This window comes from Lissotriton helveticus, chromosome 7 (assembly GCF_964261635.1).
Source record: "Lissotriton helveticus chromosome 7, aLisHel1.1, whole genome shotgun sequence".
Lineage (NCBI taxonomy): Eukaryota > Metazoa > Chordata > Amphibia > Caudata > Salamandridae > Lissotriton > Lissotriton helveticus.
Genome location: NC_136068.1, coordinates 17923872 through 17948852, shown reverse-complemented (window position 1 = coordinate 17948852; position 24981 = coordinate 17923872). Strand labels below are relative to the sequence as shown.

The 24981-nt window shown below is 38.9% G+C and overlaps 1 long non-coding RNA gene across 1 annotated transcript in view; it reads left to right on the top strand.

The window, feature by feature from the left end:
• LOC144766577 (uncharacterized) overlaps positions 1-15846 on the top strand; it is a 132137-nt gene extending 116291 nt beyond the window's left edge. Inside the window, exon 3 of the long non-coding RNA XR_013597845.1 lies at positions 15756-15846. This is a non-coding gene — a long non-coding RNA (uncharacterized LOC144766577). The remainder of the gene's footprint in view (positions 1-15755) is intronic.
• The last annotated feature ends 9135 nt before the right edge of the window (positions 15847-24981 follow it).

The following is a 24981-nucleotide window of genomic DNA, read 5'->3' as shown; positions in this document are numbered from 1 at the left end:
TACTATTACCCGTAATCCACTGCTGATGATGTCACATATTACATCATTCATGACATGCTCAATGACATCATCAGCAGAGGATTGCGGGTAACAGTATCCCTAGTTTATTCCCTATAGCTGTGTTTCTTTTAACATAACTGTCTGTTTCCTTCCCTTATACTTACTGTTCTTTTTAAAAAAAAATTTTTAGATCAGTCAGAAACAGTGAAAGTAATGAAATATAAAAGACTACGTACAATATAAGCACTGTATGCAACAACTTTGACACTTACAGAAGCCTCACCTTCTCCATGCCTCCTACACAGTTCTACATGTACATCATAAATGCAAACAGAACCGAATTAATTATACATGTTAAATGGTTTATTTTTGCTGTTCTCAGAATGTATCAAATTTCACTAAAACAGTGACTTGAAGGTATTCATCATATAACAGCGGGGAAAAAAAAACACAATCAAAATGATTGTGTTTAAAAAACCCATACAACATAACAAATCAGAATTCAAAACTCCTTAAAGTTAACTTACTTTCCATGACGGCCAAGGATGTCCTATGAACAGCTTACACTCTGTTGTGCTGTTATTACTTTCAACCCGCCACTTTCTGAAAGAAAACCTCCATCGTTTTCAAAAACATGTTACATACAATAAATGACTTCTCGCTCTCTACCACACGTTTCCACAAGGCCAAATCGTGTCTGAGCCATTTATAACTCTTAGAATTCTTTTAAACCAATCCCGTCATGTTGTATTTCCGCAACTTTCACAATTAAAATGTTGAACATCATTTTCACAATCCTGGACTAGTAATATCTTCCCCTTCTTGCTCAATCATGTTCTACATTTCCTATCACACTGATACTGCTTACTATGAAGCAGACTTACACTACCTTTATGACTAGTACAATTATTTAATTCTCTACATCACTTTTAATCACAAAGCAATGTAAAACAGTAGACAGCATTGCAGACTTACATTCCCTCTACTCCATGTTTTGATTGGCTGCTTCAATTAGCTTATAAAAAGAAACAGTTTTTCTGAACTCATTCAAAGTGCACGTATTTCTCCATGACGTCCAGTGTTATGATAAGAAGTTATGTCTCTATACTACACTTATCCTCAAGGCCAAATCGTGTAGGAGCCATTAGAACTTCTTGAAATTCCTCAGAGCACATCCCGAGATTCTTTCCCTAAAATGTTGGTTTTAAAAACACCAGGTAAGAGTTTTTAAGGTCATACGGCAATTTTTTTTTGAAAATTAAAACAGAATCATTGCAGAATGACCAGCCATTTCTACACTTTAAATAAGCTGTATAATGTCCTGATGTTATTGAAGGACCATCATGATATATAATTGCTACAGTTACAAAAGTCCTTCCTGATATTGACAACTGTGAAGCCACAACATTTTTAATTAAAGTTGTCAATTTTGTTCCATCAGGCCTACATCGTTGGAACATTAAAATGACATACTGGCCATATGTTCGTATAAATAATGTGGACATCATTTCAGATTTACATTGGCTACACTCCATGTTGTGATCAGCTGCTTTTACTAGCTTATTAAAAGAGACTGATTTACTGTCTGGCAAAGTTAAATATATAAATCTTTCTGAGTCTACACTAGTAGTACTTGATACCCTACAGTTCTCGCAGTCATGCTGCCATTGATAAGAAAGCCCAAACAGGTGATCTACATCTACACCTTCATCATGCAATACATCAAGCATATACATTAAAAACTCCTGACAATCTTGCTGACTATTTTGAGAGAATTGTGTTTGGCCTGAACATCTGTCTAACAGATTTCGAATTTCAGACACACTTTCTATGTTTGTTCTATCAGTGCTACATTTCTCTAACACAGAATTTAACAAACTGCAAAATCTTTGATCAGAACTGACCACAATCTCTTCTTTTACATTTTCTAGAGAAAACAAAACATTAACCACTACATTAGCATAGCAGTTGACACCAGAACTGTTTTCAAATTGAAAACCAACAACATCTTCAACAGAATCCTTTTTGTTTCTGCTTATAATTTCAGGTTCATCAACTTTTCGTCTTTTTGCTACAACCTCCCCAGTATTGGTCACATTTCTTCGTTTCCGGCCTACCACACGTTTCTCAAACAAAGGATACTGAGGCAAATGTGGCGCATACTCTCTTCTTAACCTATTGTATTCCTTAACACAATCTAGATCCGCACAAATGTTTGTGACATCACACTCAATCAAGTACAATCCCGATAAAGTTCTAACTCGTGACAATGCCACATATGCCATACCCTCCTTGAACACAGAACTGCCAATATTCACCAATGCACAGTTTACACTTAAACCTTGCGATTTATGGATTGTCACCGCATATGCCAAGCAAACAGGAAACTGCTTACGACGAACATATAAGTCTTTTACAAGCAAAAATCTAGCAGAACAACGACCAATTAGCTGTACTTCCTCAATGCCATCAAATTTAATTTTTAAAAATTCAATTCCATCTCTATTTCTGTATTTCACAAAATCAACAACATTACCCATTGATCCATTTACCAGACCTCTTTCAACATGTAAATTCCTTCTTAAAATTATACGGCAGTTCAAGCACACATTCAGAGTCTTTTCAAAACCCGCAGTTTTAGATATACTCTTCTCTAATGAATCCAATTTTGTTTTCAGATTCTCAGACAAAATAATTGTTGATCCCATATGCTCTACTCTGTCAATAGCTTCCAGTTTCACAATCTCTTGCTTTTCTAAATGCAACATTTTGTTATTGAATTTGGCACATTCTGCAAGAGTTGGCATCAAACATATTCCAGATTTTTTCTCAGTAACTTTCTGAAAAATATTCTCAGGCACAACATCTTCGTCTGGATATAAATTTGTCAGTAATCGTGCATGTAAAGCTTCTTTCCCATGCTCGGTCACTTTTCCAATTCTAACATCTTGTAGAATAGTCTTGTAAACTTCATCCTTTGTCTGACGCATATTTTCATGCAGTTCAGCATAATTGAAGTTTAACCATATATTGACATTGCCAATGCTCCCTAAGCACTTCCTGGTATCTTCATGCGTGAGCATTTTGAACACAGGTTGCCCTTTCACTGGTGTCAGCTGCAGAAGATCTCCGAAAACAATGATGTGTTTGCCACCAAATAACACATCATACTCTGTTTTGAGAACTTCTTGCATTCTCAAATGCACAAAGGCAAGCATGACATTGGAAACCATGCTTACTTCGTCAATGATAAGAAGTTTCATTTTCCTCAAGACTCTTGAAACTTCAAAACAAGCATCTCCAGATAGCTTGTGATATTCTAATTTGTTGTCATGCTCCACTGGCAGCATCAGTAAACGATGTAAAGTAATCCCTTTAATGTTATGTGCTGCCAGTCCAGTTGGAGCGGTGACAACACAAGACAGCGATGACTCTGTCCTTTCCTGCAAATAACATGAAATTGCTTTAATAAGGAAACTTTTTCCAGTTCCCGCTTCTCCACTCACGTACAGTCGGACAGGCTTCAACGACGTACATGAGCACTCTTTCTTGTCATGACTTAATCCATGATCAATTTGCATGGTAATCTCGTCATATATTTTCCTCTGCTCAACGTTGAGTTGTCTTTCCAACTCTTCTAAGTTAACCGCATCCTCCTGAGCATATGCCATGGCTCTTTCCACTTCATTCATAGCAGTGGCAGCTTCATTTTCGATAAGAGGTCCTCCTAGTGGATCCTGACTCAATGAAGCAGAACTCTGACTGTCCTGAGAACTGTCTCTGGCAATCTCAGCTGCAATCGTTGCTTCCTGCTCAATTTCCACATTCAACATTTCTACATATTTGGGAAAAGCAGAACATTCTATGGTCTCCTTGGCAGCATTGAATGAGTCTTCATAACAAAGGAAATCTCCAAGCAGTTCCTCTTCTGCACGCCAAGGCTTAAAAAGTTGCAAAAGTGCTAAATAGAAAAACTCCTTTTTTTCAGGAGATTCGCCACTCAATTTTCGATGGTTTATCAAGTGGCATTTTCTTTGCTTGACCAGACATCCCTCACTTCCTATTACAGCATACACTCCTTTCTCAGTATCTTCTTTGATGTTCCTCTTGAATATGTAATTTTGCAGAACCTCATACAGACAAACATTCTCGAGGTGACTGCTTCGATTTGGATAATATGTATCCAACATGTTGCTCTTCAAAATGTCGGTACTGTTTGGCTCCTTTTCCGCCAAATACTCAATTTCCCGCACAGGTTTCAGAACTCGATTACGCGTTGCAGCAAGACCAACACTCGCCCAAACGATACTCCTGGACTTGGCATAGAGACTTGCTGAAGACAACCGGTCAGAACATTCGTAAGCTCCGATTTCTCGATGCGACAACATCTTCAGACTGAAACTGTACAACTTCTTGCTGAGGCTCTTTTCATGGGAAATGTCCTCCCACATATCCTTCAATTCTGTCTTCTCTTTTTTGGTGATGTAAGATGTCACATACCGAGCCACAGCCATACAGTTATCAGCCACAAACTGTATATCCATGTTAGCATTCCACATGGACAAAATCACCGGGTTGTAGTCGTTGATGTACTTAGACTCTTCGTTCCTCTTCAAATTGTATGTGTTTTTAGGTGATTTCTTCATCACATTATGTCGCAGCGAAGACATCAAACTGTTCACTCTTCCTTTAGAAATCACCGGTCGTGGAAAGCCGAAACGACATTTGGTGTAGAACTTGTCTTTGTTCCGGAATTTACGACGACAGTACTTTCCACATCGATGGCTTTGGAAACGTAGAACTTTTTCTCTTAGGCTTTTTTTCTCCTTTGCGTTTGGAACAGCACACGTAGAATACTGTTCTATGAAACTCATCACTGAGTCTTCTGCATCCGTTCCAAATTTAGGTGCATCCTTGATCCACAGCAACATATGTATATGAGGAGCACCTCTTGCTTGGTACTCCTTCCTCCAGAAGAAATCCAACACCTCTCCAAGAGGTGGATTCTTCTTATTCATGATGAAAGACATCATACCTTCAAATCTATGATTGAAGTACCTACATACATTGACTGGATCCAAAGAGCACAGTTCTCCGGGTGTCTTGAATTCGATGTTTTCTACATTAGCATTTGCCTCTCGTAGAAATTCAAGTAAGTCTTCCCAGCCATACTCAGCACAGCTCAAAGTGAGGAACCATGTGGGAGTTCCTAAGTTCCTCAGCATACATTTTAAATCACCATGACGACGGTACCAGTACTCATTAGTACCACGCTGACACGCCATGAGATTAATCAGGTGAGAATCCAAAATACTGTCTTGGACATTGACTTTATCCATAAAGTCACTTGCCGAGATGTTTTGCATGTGTATACCACTTTTCAAGATGTGGTTCACTGCATATGACAGTCCAGACAGATCGCTTTCAAACAGGAGATGAAACAAATAAGGAATGCATTGTCGAAACCTAGGATCTCCTGCATACAATCGCAAAGTCCGGTATTCAGAAGCAGGAATTTGATGAGGTCGCTCATCATATCTTCCTCCCTGACCTGTTGGAAAAAGCTGTGGGAAACACCGAGCTTCCAAACTTTCCTCCCAAACACTAATGGGACCCCTTTCGCTTGTTTCATTTGAAACAACTCAATAGCATTCCCCATGACTTCCTTGGAATGCAAAGGATGAACACTATAATGTTCATATATTTCTTCACTAGTACAGGGTTCTACTTTCTCAATTTGACCAGCACACAAATCGCTATCCTCTTCCTCACTTACTTCCTCTTCTGCAACATATACATTTTTATAGTATTTATTATATTTTTAAAAAATACAATGTTGCCCTTTTGACTTTCCTAACATCTACTAAATCTTGCCATATTTTCTTATTCTTTGTCGGAACCCCATTAACTAAGATAACAAGAGGTTCCTCTTCCACTTTTTCTACTCCAATTGTGTTAATGTTTTTCTTCAAATCTAGAGGCAAATAAACAACTCTTCCCTTTAATCCTCTCTGTAAATCTGATGGAGGCAATTTCCCTGTCTTTGGCTCCATTCTTACAATAGCCTGAAAGGGATGGATACTTTGAATCAAAATAGATTCATAAGTATTTAAATCCTTCAATTCAGAAGGAATCTCAACCAATTCCAGATTATTATGAACTGCTCTAGCAGGCATCTGGTTTTGATTTAATTTGTTACAACAATAAGTACACACACGTTGATCCAATCCCAAATCAAAACAATTTTCTACCATCAAGTATGTTGTAAAATCCTTCCATTCACTATTATTTTCCCTTTCACTTTTTGCATATAAATCCACTAACTTAGTCTGATTCTTATAATAAGTGCGTCGACAACACACACAAGTGAAATTTGGCCTCTCACTTGATTTCACCTCAAACGTCGCAATTTCCCTCTGGAAATTATCTGTACTGGAAACCTGTACACTATCTTCCACATTACTCTCTTCTTCTTGGTCAATTTCAACATTCTCCTCTTTACTTCCAAAGTAACAAAACTCAATTTCTTCACATATATTCTTCACATCTATTTCAGAACCATGCAAAAGAGCAGCGCATAATTGTTTAAGCATAATTGCTGGACTCTTAGCATAATACAACATTCTAACTAATTTCCTCACTTTATTATGATGCACTGCTAGCATCCTGAAATGATGAAAAACACTCTGGCATACTCTCCTGGAAAGACAAGCCAGTGAATGACCATGCAAACCTATCACTTCTCTCACTCTGCAAGGATCTAATTCTTGCAACAACTTCATTTTCTGCTTCAAACTTTTCTTATTAAATGACCGTATAAAATCACAAAGCAAATTGATGGAATCCTGTCGTACACTGCAAATACTACTACACTTCCAGGTGTACACAGGACCCTTAGGACGTCTCCCTAAAACCTCATTACCTAACACCTCTTCTATCTCTGTTGTCACAAGTTTTTCTTTTTCAACTGGACAACCATCTTTCACTTCATAACCTCGACCACTGGTGTCAACTGCATGCACCAAATCATTATCCTGGAAATAACTCTCCTCATTAAAAAATGCCTCAGAGCTTGAACTATGCATCCATTCTCCAGAAAAAACTTCACAAAAATTACTACGATTAACTATTCTCTTCCATCTACTATTTCTTTTGAAATCATAAATTGCCTTGTTTAGCTTCCTAATTCTATTGATTGTCAAAATAAATAACTTACGTTTAATTTCAAATGCCTGATCAATAACTTTCTCAACTATTTTTTTTCTCTTATAAAAAACCACTTTCTGTTGACCTTTCTTAATATTTTTTAACAAATTGCCAATTATCCTGTTGCGGAACATTCGTTTACGAATGTCCCTAAACTGTTGTTTCCTTCTACTTTCATGCATAGAGTTATCTCTTACTCTAGCAGTAACATTTCTCATTGGCCTTTCCTTACCGTTTGAATTGCTTCTCCTTTTCTGGACTGAAACATTTTCTGTAGTAATATTTTTTTTACTAGATATATTTCTTATGAATGTTTTTGTACTCTTACCCGGTGCTTTCTTGGTGACTTGACAAATCTTTTTGTTAGAGGACTGCTGCTTTTTTTCATTCACCTGCTGTCTTTGACGTTTTGCAGCCTTTCTCACTCTTTCTTTGCTTGGCATCCTAAAATCTTGAAATAATCTGCAGTTGAATCTGTGGTAAAATATAATAAAAAATGTTATTAACCACTATTACCCAACAGTAAATTAATAACAGTCATCAAAAACATAACACACTACTTAACATTTTTACATAGAAGAATTTTTTGTACATGGCAAATTTAGAATACAGAAATAGCAGAAAAGAAATGGAATTTATATTCATTTTACCTGTCCTGTTTTATATATGAATCTGATCTAATTTTATGACCATATTTTAATATTTTATTGAAGACACTACACATAACCTGTTTTTGAAGGTGTCTTTATTTTTAAATTAAACGGTTTACATATTTACTTTTTATTTATTATAAATTTATAAAATAAATGTTTATAGTTCCATAGGCTCAAGCAAGTCAGCTTCCCATCCTATGTCATACAATTCTGACAAATCTGCATCCTCATCACGTTCTTCTTCATCCTCAGGATTGAAATCATCCAAGGGATCAACATCCACTGATGTTTCAATTACGAGTTCAATGATGAGGTCGAAATCAACTGATTGCTGATTGTCGCTCATGTTGATGTTGTCTTTATCTTTAAAGAAAGATAACAACAATGAGATGTTGCACAGTAAGAGACAAATCTCAGAGATTATAATAGTAAAATTGTTTAACAAGAGTAACATTTTGCAGCTATTATTTAACCATGTCCAACGATGCTGAGGAGCAGAGGAGGTGAAGCCTATCTCCAATTTTTCACTGAACAGGACTCATCTCTTCTTAACCTTGGATAAACCTCACCGACTCTGTGTCCCCTGCACATAATTAAATGTAAAGGGGCAGATTTATATTAACTAGCACATCCCCAGGGATGCACCAGTTAACATGCACCGCTGCTCTGCCACCCACGGTGTGCCGCATTTACAATCAGATAGGACAAAGCTACATCAAAACCCTGCGCCTGCTTGAAGCAGGCATAGATCTTGACGCAGGTAGGCTGAAAGCTAAAGCAACAACTAAGTGTCGTGTGCAGAAGTTGCAAAAAAGGAAAAATGGCGTTTAAACCAGTAATGAGCCCATGCTAACTTAACACAGAGTAAAGATATCCAGGATCTACATCAGTTTGGGGTTCACGAACCTGGCAGGTACAAGGCACTGAGGCTTTGCACCGTGCATGTCTCATCCCAAATCATATGTTGTTTGTGAATGAAACAATTTCCCAGACCAAATGCTTTGGATTGGCTACTTCTAAAAAATTAAACACCCCTACTATCCCGGAGTTACAGGAATATGATGCTTGGAGTAATTTTACTCGTTGTCCATTAAAGATTTACAGGCCCTACTCCGTAATTCTTCCTTTAACATTTCCAGTATAAATCCAAAAGGTTGACTGCTTTGGCAACGTGCCTTATCCACGGTTTAATAACGCTGCCTTTTGCTTTATATAAGTTTTCAAATTGTATGAAATATATACCAATAGGTCGTTATTAACCTTTAGGTAGTGGTTTTCTTCATGAGGTCTGGTCGCTTCCATACACATACAGATTTTCAAAGATGATCAAGAAGTTTATCTGAATGGAGAGGAATGCACTGAGACGCCAGATCATTCACTAATGTGTAGGCACATACAGTTACATGGTTCATGCAACAAACACCGACCAAATATGGCTTGCGTGTTGCAAGGCACGCCAGTTCCTGCTATCATCCCCACGTTCAAGTTGTTGGAAAATGGTAGTTATTTGATACTCAATAATGAAGATTGTTCTGGGTTAATTAAAAGTATTCCTTTTATCGTAACAGTAAGTGAACGGGTTATTTGCTGCAGAAATGTTCTATTTCCTCCCACACATGAACATAGGGAGTTTTCAATCTGGCCACAAATACCAACCTTGGGAGCACATTTCAACGGCATGGCAAGAATAAGAGCTCTTTTGTCTCAGAGAGAGGTGGCCTTGACTTCGGCCCGTGAAACTTTCGTGCTTCACATAGCGAACACCCGTACAGAGGTGCAGACCCTTTTAAATACAGATTCGCCTTTCCATTTCAGCAAGATGGTTCGGACTATCTCTAACGCGTCCTCTACAAAGGGCCTGGCGCACTTTTTTAAAGTTGTTACCAGTGGTCTCGTGACTTCATTTGAGAAAATCTTTGGAATCATCCCTGCTTTCTTTCATTCTATTTTTTCCACTGTGCTTGGTGGATTCCCATTTTTACTTGCATTACCAGCGGACGCTCTTGTGCTTTTTTACATTTTTAAATATGGATGTCCCTCCTGTGCAAGCTCCCGCCCTGCAGCTGCTCACGCTGTTCCGCAATCGCATGCTTGAATATTATGGCACAATGCCGTTGGCGATATTAAGCACGGCATATGGATTATCTTTTCGATTCTCCTACTTCACCTGTGTCCAGCCTGTATTTCACTGCCTGACCTGTGATTTCGATTGGGCCATTGATTTGTGTCTCTGCGGACCGGTTTCTCCTGACGTCGACTTTAATCAGCTGATGAGTCCTATCATTACTCACGAGTTGGTTTGTCCTGGCGAAAGGATTATGGCTGTGGCATTGATCCATGGACTAATTGGTCCCTGGAATTTACTGGCGGCAACACAGTCTTTCTTGGAACAGAGCTTTCTTGAAAACCCACCGAGTTGTCCTCTGATGGTGATAGAGGATTTGGTGCTGGGAGAGCACGTATGTTCTTTTCCGCTTTTAAATTGGATGGCTGAACTCTTTTCGGATGAAGACGGTGACTTCCTATTAGAGGCTGTTGCAGCTTATTTTGCATACACAGTTATGTCATAGACCTTTTTCATGTTTGATATGCTGAGTACTAGCATTTCATTGACAATTCATTGACTTATTTGTCAAGTTTTTATTATTTAGCTTGCCTATTGGCTTAAGCCTCGATAAAGTAGTTGGCTGTTTTATTTTTCTTTAGCATTAAATTTTCCTAGTTTTTAATGTTTTACCTTGCGGACCGTCCACATATAAAGTTGCAATCTGCTCTCATGAGATGGCACTTCTATTATCTTATTCAGTTTGTTTCCGGATCATGGGGAGGTGTCATGTAGATCCTATATATCTTTACACCGTGTTAAGTTAGCATGGACTCATTACCGGTTTAAAAGCCATTTTTCCTTTTTTGCAACTTCTGCACACGACACTTAGTTGTTGCTTTAGCTTTCAACCTAATAGTTCATCGTGATTTACATGAGAATAATATGTTATTGCTCTACTATCTGCTTTACTTGTTAAACTATATCTGTACAGCGAGTGCTGAAGTTTCAAGAACAACACGATACAGAATTGTTATGAGGTCTGATCTCCACGACTTCATACTCATAACATAAGTGCAGCTTCTGCCAATTCTGGGCATGAGGCGGGTTTTATATTGCTTTGCCGAACACACATACACAACACTTGATGCGGTTCACATGAAGAGAGAGCTGGTGTATGCTGATGTGATTCCTTCAAATCTAAGACACTAAAGTATGGGCACGCCCTAAACCAACACAAACAGACCTTCTTAGCAAATAATATAATATGTGTATTAGGGAGGGTGAGATATCAGCAGCCGCGCGCCGTGGAGGGAGTTACGGTGGGGCAGGGAGGTGGGGAGGGGCAGGGTGGAGCCCTCTCCACCCTGCCCCTCCCCCTCCCCGCCCCACCGTAACTCCCTCCACGGCCCGTGGCTGCTTATAAGTGTTGCTAACTCTTATTCATTTACAGCATGTTAACATACTGTCACCATTCGCTTTTTATGTACTAGTAACTATGCTGGTAATTTTGCTACTGATAATATGTGTACTTGTATTATCTAAGATACTACGCCTGAGAAGACGGCATTAGTAAATAAACATTTCAAATACACATGTGTTCTTCTTAACTCCGTGTTCTGGTTTTAAACTTTTGGAAAAAGGCTTAGGCTTTGCCATGTCCGGACCCCCAGATAAATTCAATCTCGAAAGAGACATTAGAAATCTTTTCAGGAAAATAAGACAAAAAATTTTTTTTTGAAGGTAAGGAAACACGAACAGTGACAAATAGATCAGGTCTGAAACCCAAATCCACGTGGACTCCCACAATAGCCATGGTGGGAAAAGAGGTGGAGATTTTTGAAAAAGTTATTGAAGTGGGTCTAGAGGAAATTCTATCATCGAAGACATGGGTAACCCATAATTTGACTTATAATGAGAAAAAAGCATTAAAAAGTCTGGAACAGTGTAGTGAGATCACCATAAAACCTGGCGACAAGGGTGGCAGCATTGTCGTCATGGACACATTAGACTATGAAAAAAGAATGAAGAGTCTTCTGAATAATACTGACCACTACTCGGTGAGTAATAGAGAAGAATGGATTGATCTAGGAAAACGCATCACAAGCCTTTTAAACTACGCATTAGAAGATGGTATTATATCAAAGGAGGAGTACAACTACCTGAGGAATGACACGCCAACAGTGCCAGCTATATACGGACTGCCCAAAGTCCACAAAAGTATAATAAACCCCCCTATGCGGCCTATAGTATCTAGTCTACAATCACTAACTGAACCACTAAGTCAATATGTGGATAAATTCATCCAACCTTTGGTAACAACTCAAAAAGCCTATATAAAAGATACAACCCACATAATAGAGAAGATAGAGAATATTGTGTACAATAAAGAGACGGAATGGCTTGTGACTTTAGATATAGAGGCCCTGTACACAAACATACCGCAAGATGCCACAATCAAAATGATCAAAAATCTCTTAAAAGACGACCAAGATGAATTATCAGATCATTCAAGTTTTATAGTCAGCTGTGTAGAATTTGTCTTGAAAAATAATATTTTCTTATTCAAACAAGATTACTTTAAACAAACCAAAGGGACCAGCATGGGCGCAACCTGCGCTCCAAGCCTGGCATGCTTGTATGTGGCAGCATTTGAAGAGGTCCACATATTCAATGAGGCGGCACCATTTTTTGAAAATGTGGACAGGTGGTCCCGCTTCATTGATGATGTTTTTTTTATATGGAAAGGCAGTGAGGAAGAGCTGAAAATATTCATAGAATGGATCAACATGGGGGATAGTAATTTAAAATTTACATCCTCTTATAGCAATGAACGCTGTAATTTCCTTGACATAACAATAAAAGAAGTACAAGGAAAGCTAGAAGTAGAATTATACCGGAAACCCACAGACCGTAACACCATGTTGCACTATGATAGCAACCACCCAGCTAGCCAGCGTAATAACATACCCTTTGGCCAATTTCTGAGGGTAAAACGAAATTGCACAGATAAACGTGAATACGAAAAACATGCAAATATTTTAAAGAATAAGTTTATTGAGAGAGGGTACCCCAAAACTATGATTAAGAAAGCATTTAAAAGAGCGAAATACTATAATAGAGAAAGTCTTTTTGAATCAAAACAGAAATCCAAAGAAAATGATGGAAATATAGTCTGTGTCACCAACTACACCAGTGTAACCAATAAGGTGAAAAACCTCATGAATAGGAACTGGAAATTGCTAAACACAGGCAGCACGCACAGCATTCCCAAACCAATGTTTGCGTTTAGACGCAACAAAACAATTAGGAACTGCCTAGTTCATACGTATAAAGAGAAAACCAACAGGACAGCAACACTAGATGGTCAGAATATTGTGGGGAATTTTCCATGTGGATCCTGCAAAAATTGTAATCTAATTGTCAAAGGAACCACTATTGAATACCGAGGGGTGACCCACAAGCACCAGAAACTTGTAAATTGCAAAACCAAGAATGTAATTTACATGATCCAATGCCCTTGTGAATTAGCTTACGTAGGCGAGACTTCCAGAGAAGTCAAAATACGCCTGAACGAACACAGATCAGCAATCAGGACCAAACGAGCCAATGCACCTCTGGTAGAACATTGGACCAATACCCAACACACAGAAAATGACATCAGATGGTGCATATTGGAAGCAGTCACCCTAAATAAGAGAGGAGGAAACCTAGATAGCAAACGCAAAAAAAGAGAGCAATTCTACATGTCCAAATTTGAGACTTTTAAGAATGGATTAAATAACAGGGAGGAATGGGAAAGAATCCTCTAATCCCATAGAGAAATGAGTTAGGATCCTTTAATTGAGTTGAGCAACGTAATATGCCTAGATGAAAAAGGCTTCCACTAAGCTGGTACAATTGAAATACCCCCCGTCCAATCATGGACCATCAATCACATGAAGGTGTAAATTACAGGAATGAGATCCCAGATATGTACACACACAACCCTTTCTTTGGGTTTGTTTTTGGGACAATCTGACAAATGAAAGAGGATATACGAAGATTTCTCAATCAATGAGTGCCCTCCGTTTATCGGAACCGTCAACTAGCAAACTTTATTCGTGGCCCGATTACCTCTAAGAGTACCACTCAAGATAGAAACATATTGACAGCCATATATGAGGAAGAGAATAGAAATAACTGCATGTAGTCATAACCCAAGAGAATATACATATATACACCGCAAATAAGGAATAGTAAAACCCTTCCAAGATGGCCGAAAGGTTAGGAACAGGTTTAACGTGTCACTAGAATCGGGATCACGTGACAAAACTAGCGCAGAAGATCCCATACCTAATAAATACATTTACTTAAATGATAAATGCAAAATGAGTATTTAACGGCAATGATCCGAAAAATAGACCATTAAAGAAACGGACACTAACATTTCCGACTAATTTTCGCTAAAAACCCCAGTAAATCAAGCGCAATGCGGGCATAATGTTGGGTCACACGTAATAATCACACAGAACAAAACTGACTATAACACCATAAATGCACTGCAAGCACGCATCAGTAAAGCGTAAATATGAGGTGATTGAATGTTAAAAACCCATTATAAGATGGCCGACAGGGCAAACTATAGAATCCCACTCGCCATCACTAAACCCGTTTCTGGCGGCAAAACAGAACCAATTAAGCAATTAGGAACGGTATAAATGAACAACAACTATTGACATCCCTCTCAGTCACAACCTCGACACAGGACGGAGTGGATGCGGGTCTGCAGTACCTTAAGGTAAGCAAGAGAGAAGGGAGATTAGGTAGATTACTCTGACAAAATATCTTAAAACCTCTTAGAACTAATACACCTTGTTCTTTTAGTGAAAATACCCTGGAAGGAAAGTAAGAGCCCTCAGGGAGTGGAACCATATCAGAAGTGAACCTGATGCAACAAATAGAAGCTTAAGGTAAAGACAAGTAGAAGTTAAAAGGTTAAGACAGAGAAACAAAACTGTTCTTTTTTAAAAGAGTCTGGAAATTGAACATCAAAACAACCCTGTTCCTTGTTCCTTCCAGCTCTAAAGTCCAGCCTTTAAATGCAGTAAACACCTACACCCGTCCTACAAGGGGTCCATAGGGTTTTTAACTCAAGGTAAGCGTCTGTAGGAAATAAACCTTTAAAACGAAAACAACTGGGTTAATCCCCCAAACATTTTTTTACATAAATTTTGTTACACCCCCAGAAGCTGAAATCCAAAGGAAGAAATTGATAATCAACCTTGGATCAAATTCTGTTACCGATGTGGGGTAAATAGAACAATTTGCTTTCTAAATAAAAGGTCAGTACAAAGCTGCTAGTCTGATCCCATCCTAGACCTTGAAAATTAATCAACACTTTTAAGTATTATTATTTTCCCTTATAGGGAGCTTCTACATCAATGTAAAAAGGGACGAGATCCTTCTGATACAAATAAATAAAAAGTGAGTGAAATACTTAATACTTGTACCATGCTCCATAGTAGAGTTCTCTATTAAATCCCTTAACAAAATTTAATGGTCTCCTTCAAACTCATTAGGAGAGACGACAATGAGAATCCAGCACAAAAATGCGGACACTCAGGCATCCATGATGCAATTCCAGTTAGTCCCCCATTTTCAAACTAACAAAGGGGCAGACTACTTTCTAACTATGAGGCATCACGGGGTAACAAATGGTAGAAGACCATGATAATGCTGTATGTGCAAAATGTATAAAGCCAACAATTTAGCAAACCCTGAGAAAAATGTAGAAGGGACATTTATGATTAGAGGCTTTTAGTTTGTTGCTAGAATGTTTAATTAATAACATTGTTTTATCTTTTACTTAGATTGTTTTTAACCTGTAAAAAGCATAGTCCTGAAGAAGGTGTTCAAGCCAGTTCACCGAAACGCCGCGTCGACAATCTCTGTGCTTTCTTGCCATTGTTTTTAATTATATTGCATATTCACTTGTTTTTAATATATAAATATTGTTTTTATTGAAATTGTGAAAATTGTAATAAATTTTGTGTTTGCTCAATGTAACTAAATTGAATAAATGTAAAAAAAAAATTCAACATGACTCTAGCATTCTAGTACCTCTTTTCATCTTTAAATCGAATATTTCTTTGTAAAAAGAACACTTGCCTGTAGTAGCTTTTTTGTAAATTTGTTACAAACTTGGGGTGCCTCATACTTATGTGATTTAGAACCTGACACATAAGACTGTTCTTGTCTTATTTGTCCACAACAACCAGGAAAAGGGAATCCTTTGATTTTTGTGTATGCTGATGTGATTCCTTCAAATCTAAGACACTAAAGTATGGGCACGCCCTAAACCAACACAAAGAGACCTTCTTAGCAAATAATATAATATGTGTATTAGGGAGGGTGAGATATAAGCAGCCGCGGGCCGTGGAGGGAGTTACGGTGGGGCAGGGAGGCGGGGAGGGGGAGGGGCAGGGTGGAGCCCTTTCCACCCTGCCCCTCCCCGCCTCCCTGCCCCACCGTAACTCCCTCCACGGCCCGCGGCTGCTTATAAGTGTTGCTAACTCTTATTCATTTACAGCATGTTAACATACTGTCACCATTCGCTTTTTATGTACTAGTAACTATGCTGGTAATTTTGCTACTGATAATATGTGTACTTGTATTATCTAAGATACTACGCCTGAGAAGACGGCATTAGTAAATAAACATTTCAAATACACATGTGTTCTTCTTAACTCCATGTTCTGGTTTCTAAGAAATATATAACGACCGACTGTTCATGAGTTCCACGTATCCTGAGGTACTATAAGTTCATATTCTGGATTGTCTAAACATTGAGAGTTTGTTATATCCAATGTGACACTGTACCTAGCTTGCTAAGGGGTTTTTGATTACTAAGGTGAGTTTTGGGGCACCCTAATTCGCCGAGGTTCCAATCCTCTGTCCACAGTTCTGTGTGAGAACAGAAACCCTGCGACAGGGGCACCCCTGAGCCTTGCTGGAGCTTCATCACACTTGCGATACAACTCCAGCAATGCGCCACCATTACGGCACAGATACGTCACGCATCTGTGCTGTTTTTGCCCCATGATGCGCCGCATTGTAAATGCAGCACACCATAGGTGACGGAACAGCGGCACAGAATGACTAACACATCCCTGGTGATGCGCCAGTCATCATAAATCTATCCCTATGCTTCTTATCTTGTTAGACATGAACCGCCATATGTATCATCAAAGTTTTTTGCATTTCCTAAATAGCGAACTTTAAGGAATAAATAGCGATTCTTTACCATTCCTAGTTTGCGATGAGCTATTTGCTAATTACAAATTACCCATTCATTTCCATGCAGCAGGAGGCCCATAGGAATGAAGGTGCAATTTGCGATTAGCAATTACCTCATCGCAAATTACGAATTTTTCCGAGGGTGCAGGAGTGTCTCAAGAACACCCTGCTGCACCCCTGAAAAAGAAATTTGGGGGCATATGGCGCACATAAATTTTGAAAACATTCCTTTACCTCAAAAACGATTTTCAACTCATAATTTGAAAACACTGCACATGGGGAAATGACTTAAAATGTCCTTAAGACACATAAAAGCGTTTTTTGATTGCCTTTGCAGCATGTTTCAGTCACCTTTAACATACCTATGTAACGCAAACATTCAAAATCTAAATTTGCCATGCACAGGTGGGAGCATATTTACAAGCAATTTGCTCCACAGACAAACTTCTTACATTGAAATGGGAAAAATAACATCAGAGACTCTCAATTACCTTATAAAGAAGCAGACACCATTATGTCCTTCTCATCAATATTAAAACCATTGCTTTTTCTCAAAAACGATTTACAAGTCATAATTTGAAAACACTCCACAGCTCCTATGCACATAAAAACCCTGTCAGTACTAATACTTCACATTTTCTCAAATTACAATTTCTCAAAGAAACAAAATCTATTTGTAAAACACTTGAGACAAAGCAACATTTGAAAAACACAACTTTCTTCATAATTTTCTCCTTAAAGCACACTATTTTCTATCTAAATTAAAGAAATCTTTTCTCACCTTAGCAAATACTTTGAGTTTCAAAACAGTCTCAGAAACACACCAATTTGTCTTCAGCAGAGCAAAAGGTATGCACTCCAGAGTCTGCAGCTATCAAAAGCACAGAAATGCTGTAATTCCTCACACATATCTCTCATGTCACCCAATCAAAACTCTTCCCTCACTTTTTTTCAAAGCAAAACCCTTCCCCCCTCTGCCCCTCTCTGCTTTTTCTGCATAGCAACCACCTCTTGCAAGACCTCTGGTGTTTCCAAGTTCACACAACAAAGTTGCAATTGAACTCTGAACTCTCAGTGCACCTGCATATCCAGTGCAATCTTTCATTTAATGATTTTTTCTTCGCCACTCAAAATACATCTTTCAACGAACTCATCCATGCACCCTAACTTTCTGTTTTCAGCAATCAAAATCCACCAATCACTCTTACTGCTTCATTAACACAGAAACTCCTCAGTTTTTTTCATTTTACACTCTCATTTTTTCAACTGCCATTTCATTGCCACACTTCATCTGACTGCAGGAGAACCTTCTCTCGCCATGTTTTCTGTCTGGATTGTTGGACATAGTTACATCTATTGGGCTCAGAGGTACGCTGAAAACAGGAATTTACCTAACCTCAATTTACAAGATGTGGAAATTAAGTGGTTTGGCCACAGAGGATTAAAATGTCACCAATTGATACCATTGGTGAAAACCTTTATGCATTTGCCAAAACCTGACCTATTAATTGTGCACTGTGGAGGTAATGATTTGGGCACTTTGACTGGGGTAGGTCTGGAAATGCTTTTAAAGGACACCTTTGAGCAATTGATGGCACTTTTTCCTCAGACTGCCTTGGTATATTCAAATATATGCCAAAGACAAAAATGGAGGTGGTCGAACCAATTTTGTCCACAAATTGAGAAATCGAGGAAGCATGTAAACAAATCTGTTTCAGCTTACATGAGAGACCATGGAATGGGCTCCCTGTACAACAATAACTTGCGTTACTACATGCAAGATATCTACAGAGGAGATGGAGTTCACTTCTCAGATGAGGGCAACAGAATTTTCACTCTGAATTTAAGACTGTGCATTGGTACCTACTTATAAGTACCTAAATGTACCATAAACCCAAAAGCTCTTCTCAGAGCTACCCTACATCTGATCACTCACAATTATTATTTTACTCTAACTTTTTTCACTAATTTTCAAGAAAGTACGCTCCCCAGAACGCTTCCCGGTTCGCGAACCGGGCGCACTCCACGCCAAAAAACTAAAAAAACTGTATATTTTTTTTTTGCCCTGCGAGACCCTTTTAAAGCCTCCACATCAAACCTAGGGGGTCAGGGACGATCTACTATGCCCCCTTATGGTCATTTGCCCCTTCGCTTTGGCCTCCTCTTGTCTCTCGATCCTACCGAGAGACAAGATGGCGGCCGCTACGGACTGTTTGGAATGTTTACAGACGCCGAAGAACCAATCAGCTTCGCAAACCTCCGTAACGCGAAAAGTACGCGAAGCGGAGCGCTGTTACAGATATATATCTTTTTTTGAACGTTAATTTCTCAAAATCCACTGGAGCACATATATTGAGACCTAGCAAAGGCACATCGGGCTACCAGTCCCTACAATTTTGCCAAGTTTCATGCAAATCCATTCAGCCGTTCGATTATTAATATTTTTTTTTTTTTGCCCCGCGGGGCCCTTTTAAAACCTCCACATCAAACCTAGGGGGTCAGCGAGAATCTACTATGCCCCCTTATGGTCATTTGCCCCTTCGCTTTGGCCTCCTCTTGTCTCTCGATCCTACCGAGAGACAAGATGGCGGCCGCTACGGACTGTTTGGAATGTTGACAGACGCCGGAGAACCAATCAGCTTCGCTTCACAAAGCTCCGTTGCGCGAAAAGTACGCGAACCGGAGCGCTGCCCGGTCCGCTGTTACAGATATATATCTTTTTTTAAATGTTAATTTCTCAAAATCCACTGGAGCACATATATTGAGACCTACAAAAGGCACATCGGGCTACCAGTCCCTACAATTTTGCCAAGTTTCGTGCAAATCCATTCAGCCGTTCGGGCTAAAAGTGAGGCCAACCGCCCTATGGAAAACTCAATGTTAAAAACACGTTTTGGGACCCCCCTTTTTTCTCGACCCCCCCTGGACGAACCCCCCCCCCCAATTTTCAGGGGCTGCTCAGAAACAAAATGTGCCATTTTCCTGAAAATTTCAGCCAGTAGGTAGTTATAGTTAGGACCTAGTTTCCATATGAAATCCTCAACATTCTATTTGGATTAACTTTGGCCCTGGTGGATGAATCTTTGCGAATTTCTCAAAGAAGATGGCTCGGTCCGCTGCGCTCCTTCCCTGAAAGTTTGGGGGGATTGGTGAAGTGGGGACTGAGATAAAAGGGGGGTCCCAAAACGTGTTTTCTCCATGTTATTTTCCATAGGACGTTTAGACACGGCTACAGGTCGAACGGCTGAATGGATTTATAAGAAATTTGGCAAAACTGTAGAGTCCGGCTTGCAGATTACGCTTTTTTTGGAATGGTGTAAATCTGTTCAGTAGTTGCTGAGAAAATTAAAGTTAAAGTCAATTATATATCTATAAGCGCGCACGGGTGCGCGCACTCAAGCGGCTGCGCGCGAGCGGAATTTTTTTTTGCTGCGTGACGTCGGTTAACGTTTGATTCGAAGGAAATCAGGAAGTGTTGACCGCCATTTTGTCACTGCGAGTAAATATATTGTCATTTCAAAGCGTTGGAACATGGAAAGGGGAGAAGGTAGAGATTGTTTTGCTGCGTAGGTTCTCTCAGGGTGTGCAGTAAGGCCTTTAAACGCGAAAATATATATATATATTTTTTTTAAAGTTGCGGGGTGCACGCACCCGGGCGCGCACACCTATTTACAAGAGTGTGAAAATGGAGATAAATCAGAAGTTTGAGTGCTTTGATATAAGGTGGCTCTGAAAAGAGCCCTTGTGTTAATTGAGTTTTTTCTGCATTTATAAGTAAGTACCGATGCAGAGTCTGATGTTGCAGAGGAAGATTCTGTTTCCCTCATCCGTGAAATGAACACCATCTGTCCTATAGATGTCTTGCATGTGGTAACGCAAGTTGTTGTGGTAAATAGAACCCATGCTATAATCTCTGAGGAAAGCAAAAACAGATTTATTAACATGTCTCCTTGCTTTCTCAATTTGTGCACAATGTTGATTGGACCAATTCCATTTCTGTCTTTGGCATATATTGGAATATACCAAGGCAGTTCGAGGAAAAAGTGTCATCAATTGTCGAAAGGTGTCTTTTAGAAGCATTTCCAGACCTACCCCAGTCAATGTGCCTAGATCGTTCCCACCACAGTGCACAATTATAAGGTCTGGTTCTGGGAGATGCATAAAAGTTTTCACCAATGGTATTAATTGGTGACATCTTAATCCTCTTTGCCCAATCCACGTTATCTGCACATTTGGTAAATCAAGGTTGGAAATTCGTCTGCTTGCTGCATATTTTCCACTCCAGTGAATGTAGCTGTGTCCTAAAAGCCAAACCTTCATTTTCAAGGCAGATGCACTCGTACTCCGATGGGTTCTGGAAGTGGAATGGCAGTTAGAAGCTGAAAGTCAGGATAAAAAAATGGATGAAGCTTAGTGTGGTTGAAAAACGAAAAATGATTGGTTGATTCTAATACGTGAAGATTGAAGACTACGTTGCATGTTAATGTTATGTAAAAGAAAAAGTAGTATTGGGTGTGAAAAAAATGACATGTAACAGAGCTGTGGATAGGCAGGTGTTTCTGGAGGGAAAACAGTGTTGTTAGTTTGCTGTAGAACGTTGAGATATGAACTTTTGACCTGTGCCTTCAGCCAGGTGCAGAATGAGGTGTTACCATGGAAACAGCCAGAGATGGCAGTGGGTGAGGGGTGACTTTTATGTGACATTGAAAATATTGTGAGGGACAACCAACTGAAATGTAAATTTGAATACAAAATTTTGCGGGAGGAAATATGATTGGCTGAAGAGACATATATGAGTCTGTATTGACTGTATATCTGTGCCATTGAATTTTGGTTACAGTGATAGCAGCATAATTGAGATTCCGTCAAACGAATATCTATTTTGTGACTGTCACTGTTGTACATCGTACAAAGCATTGGTAAAGGTAAGTCTGTAACTGTTTGTTTTGTCATGTACCGTAAAATATGGTTTACTCACAAACAATGATTGATTTTCCTCATAGTTTGAAACTAAAGTCATTTTTGGCTGTCATAATGTGTTGTATTTCTAAAACTATTTTTAATTTAAATGTGAAATATGAAGTATAAAATATGTTTAATATAAAGAGTAAATATTTGTGTGATTTTGAAGCCTTTATATATAATGAGAGAAGTTGTTTATGAAGTGAAAAAATGATATTAGCAGAGAGACAGATAATGCAGATAGAGAGAGAAATGGTAAATTACATGTGATACCGTTGTGAAAAAATGTTAATGGTTAATGAATTCGTAAACTTTCTGTCACACGACAAAATTAGAGTGCGGTTTCTGGACGCGGCCTGCATTGGTGGGTGTAGGGTGAGAGGGGCAGGTGGTTGAGTGAAATAAAATGAAAAGTTGGTATATTACATGTGATACCGTCTTGAAAAAGTGGTAATGCTTAATGAATTCTTAAACTTTCTGACAGACGACAAAATTACATTGTAGTTTGTGGCCGCGGCTTGTACTGGTGGGGTGAGAGGGGGAGGTGGTCGAGTAAAATAAAATGAAAAGTTCTGACCATGAGGTTGTATACAGATTTGTGCAGTAAATGTGTTCGTAAATTGAGGTACCAAACGGAGTATACAAATATCTCTCTCACTCCTGCTGTTTGACTGCATCTTCATCTGCCTTCTGTTTTCCGTCTCCGTTGCCCTGTGTTATCTTATTGTGTGTGTGTCTGTCTGTGTCTGCCTTCAGTCCGGGCTGAGGAACTTTGCTGTGGAGGCACACACAGATAGTCGCATCAAAGTAGTTGGAACGTTTTCAAAAAACTATTTATATAATTGAAATGCTTTTTTGAAGCGCTAGTGAATGTTTTCTTTCAGAATTACCGCTCGGTTGCTTCCATAGAGCAGAGGGTATGTTGTATTTCACTACTTAGTGCCTCTGCATCTGCACTCTGTTCTCTGGTGGCTGGCGGAGAAGTGTTTGTTATTGTGGAGATTAAAGCATGATAAGGAGTGAAATACGACATAGCATCTGGTCTGTAGAAGCGTGGGAGCAGTGATTAACACTGAGAGAAGCGGAACTGCGACGATGTTTGAGAAGAGTAATAAATTATTTTTTTACAGAGGTACAACTGTCTGCATGGTGCGCGACCTACTAAGAAAGGGTTCACGGGCTGTTATAGGCCTGTGGGTTCTAGTATGAGTAAATCAGGTCGACAAAAGAAAATATTAAGTTAGTACAGCTGAAGTTACGTGGAACACATGAATACTGTTTCAGTATACAATCATTTTAGTTGAGATTATGGATTAAAAGAGAGAACGTGTATATTTGAAATGTTTATTCAGAAATGCACTGTTTTCAAGGCAAGTTTCCAATCTAATACGAGTAGAGACATTGCAAAAAACAAAGTAATCGGTATAGTCAGTAGTACATAGAATACAAACGGTATAGTTGATGAAAAATGAATATGGTTTTGCAAAATTAATTATACACTCTTATGAGGAAGTATATTATATTTTAATAAATGGAAGAAGGTCTCTGGCCTTTCAGTTTAGGAACGATATATGAAAATGCTAGTGGTTAGACATTATGTCTTTATCAATCAGCTCTCTGCATGCGAAGCACTATCATGTTTCTGTTATGCTATTGTGTAAGGGAAAAAAAACGCGCCAAAACCGACAAAATGGCGAGAGGTGCATGTATGTAATCAAAATATTTCAGTTTATGGAAAATTAAATGGTCAGAGGTGTCTGAGGCGGAATTAAGCAGTTCAAATGCGAAATTGCGTTTACAGTTATAAAAAACTCATTCTATATTTACACATTAATTAGGGCACATGTAGCATATATTAGCGAGTTTTGGTTCGAGTACGTTTGAAATAACATAAGATAAGATATACAATAGAATTGTTGAGATTAGACTTTAATAAAAAATAAAGTTCAAAATCGAGTAGGTGAAGAAAAAAAATTTAGTCCACATAAAAGATCAAAATTTAACCAGTAGGAAATCATAATGTCCACTGTTAGTAAAGCCAATAGGTCTGTTCATGTTAAGAAAATATCCAGGAAAACGTGAAAAAGATAGGGAGGCAAAACGAAACGTGGACGTCAATGGCTTGCATAACAGTCAACCCAGGATTGTATAGGCAAAGTAGGCAGCAACTGCTTCTAACAAGAAGTCACTGTTATGATCCGAAAACATGTCAGCCATCCAATTGAAAAGAGGAAAGCAGCATTCATGATCTGTTATTACCGGAGCCTCTAGTACCATCAGAGGACAGCTCAGTGGGTTTTCAATGTAGCTGTCTGTCAGGAAATCTTGCGCCGCTGCGAATATATCCCAATGACCCAGAACTCCTTGTATCGCTGCAAAGGCCATAATCCCTCCGTTGCAACAAAACTGTTCATGATCAATTAACGGATTCATGAGATGATTGTAATTTACTTCAGGAGGTACCAAGTTGCAGAGACATAAGTCCAGGGCCCACATGAAATCACAGCTCAGGCAATGAAATACAGGCTGCACACAGGTGAAATAGGAATATCGAAATGATAATCGATATGAAGTATTCAGAGTCGAGAGTGCTAAGATGCCGTAGTAGTCAAGCATCTTTTGGCGAAATAGTTCTAAGTGTTCCGGCTTGTTTGCGAAGACAGGAGGGACATCCATTTTGAAATAAACGAGATGGGAACACAAACGTCGCAGCACTGGCAGTTCAACAGGAAGTCCACAGAAATAGGTCGCAGAGCATGGAGTGAAGAGTAGCAGAATGACTTGATATAATTTTTGGCAGTCCGGTCACTAAACCATTGCTTAGTAGTTATAAAAAAA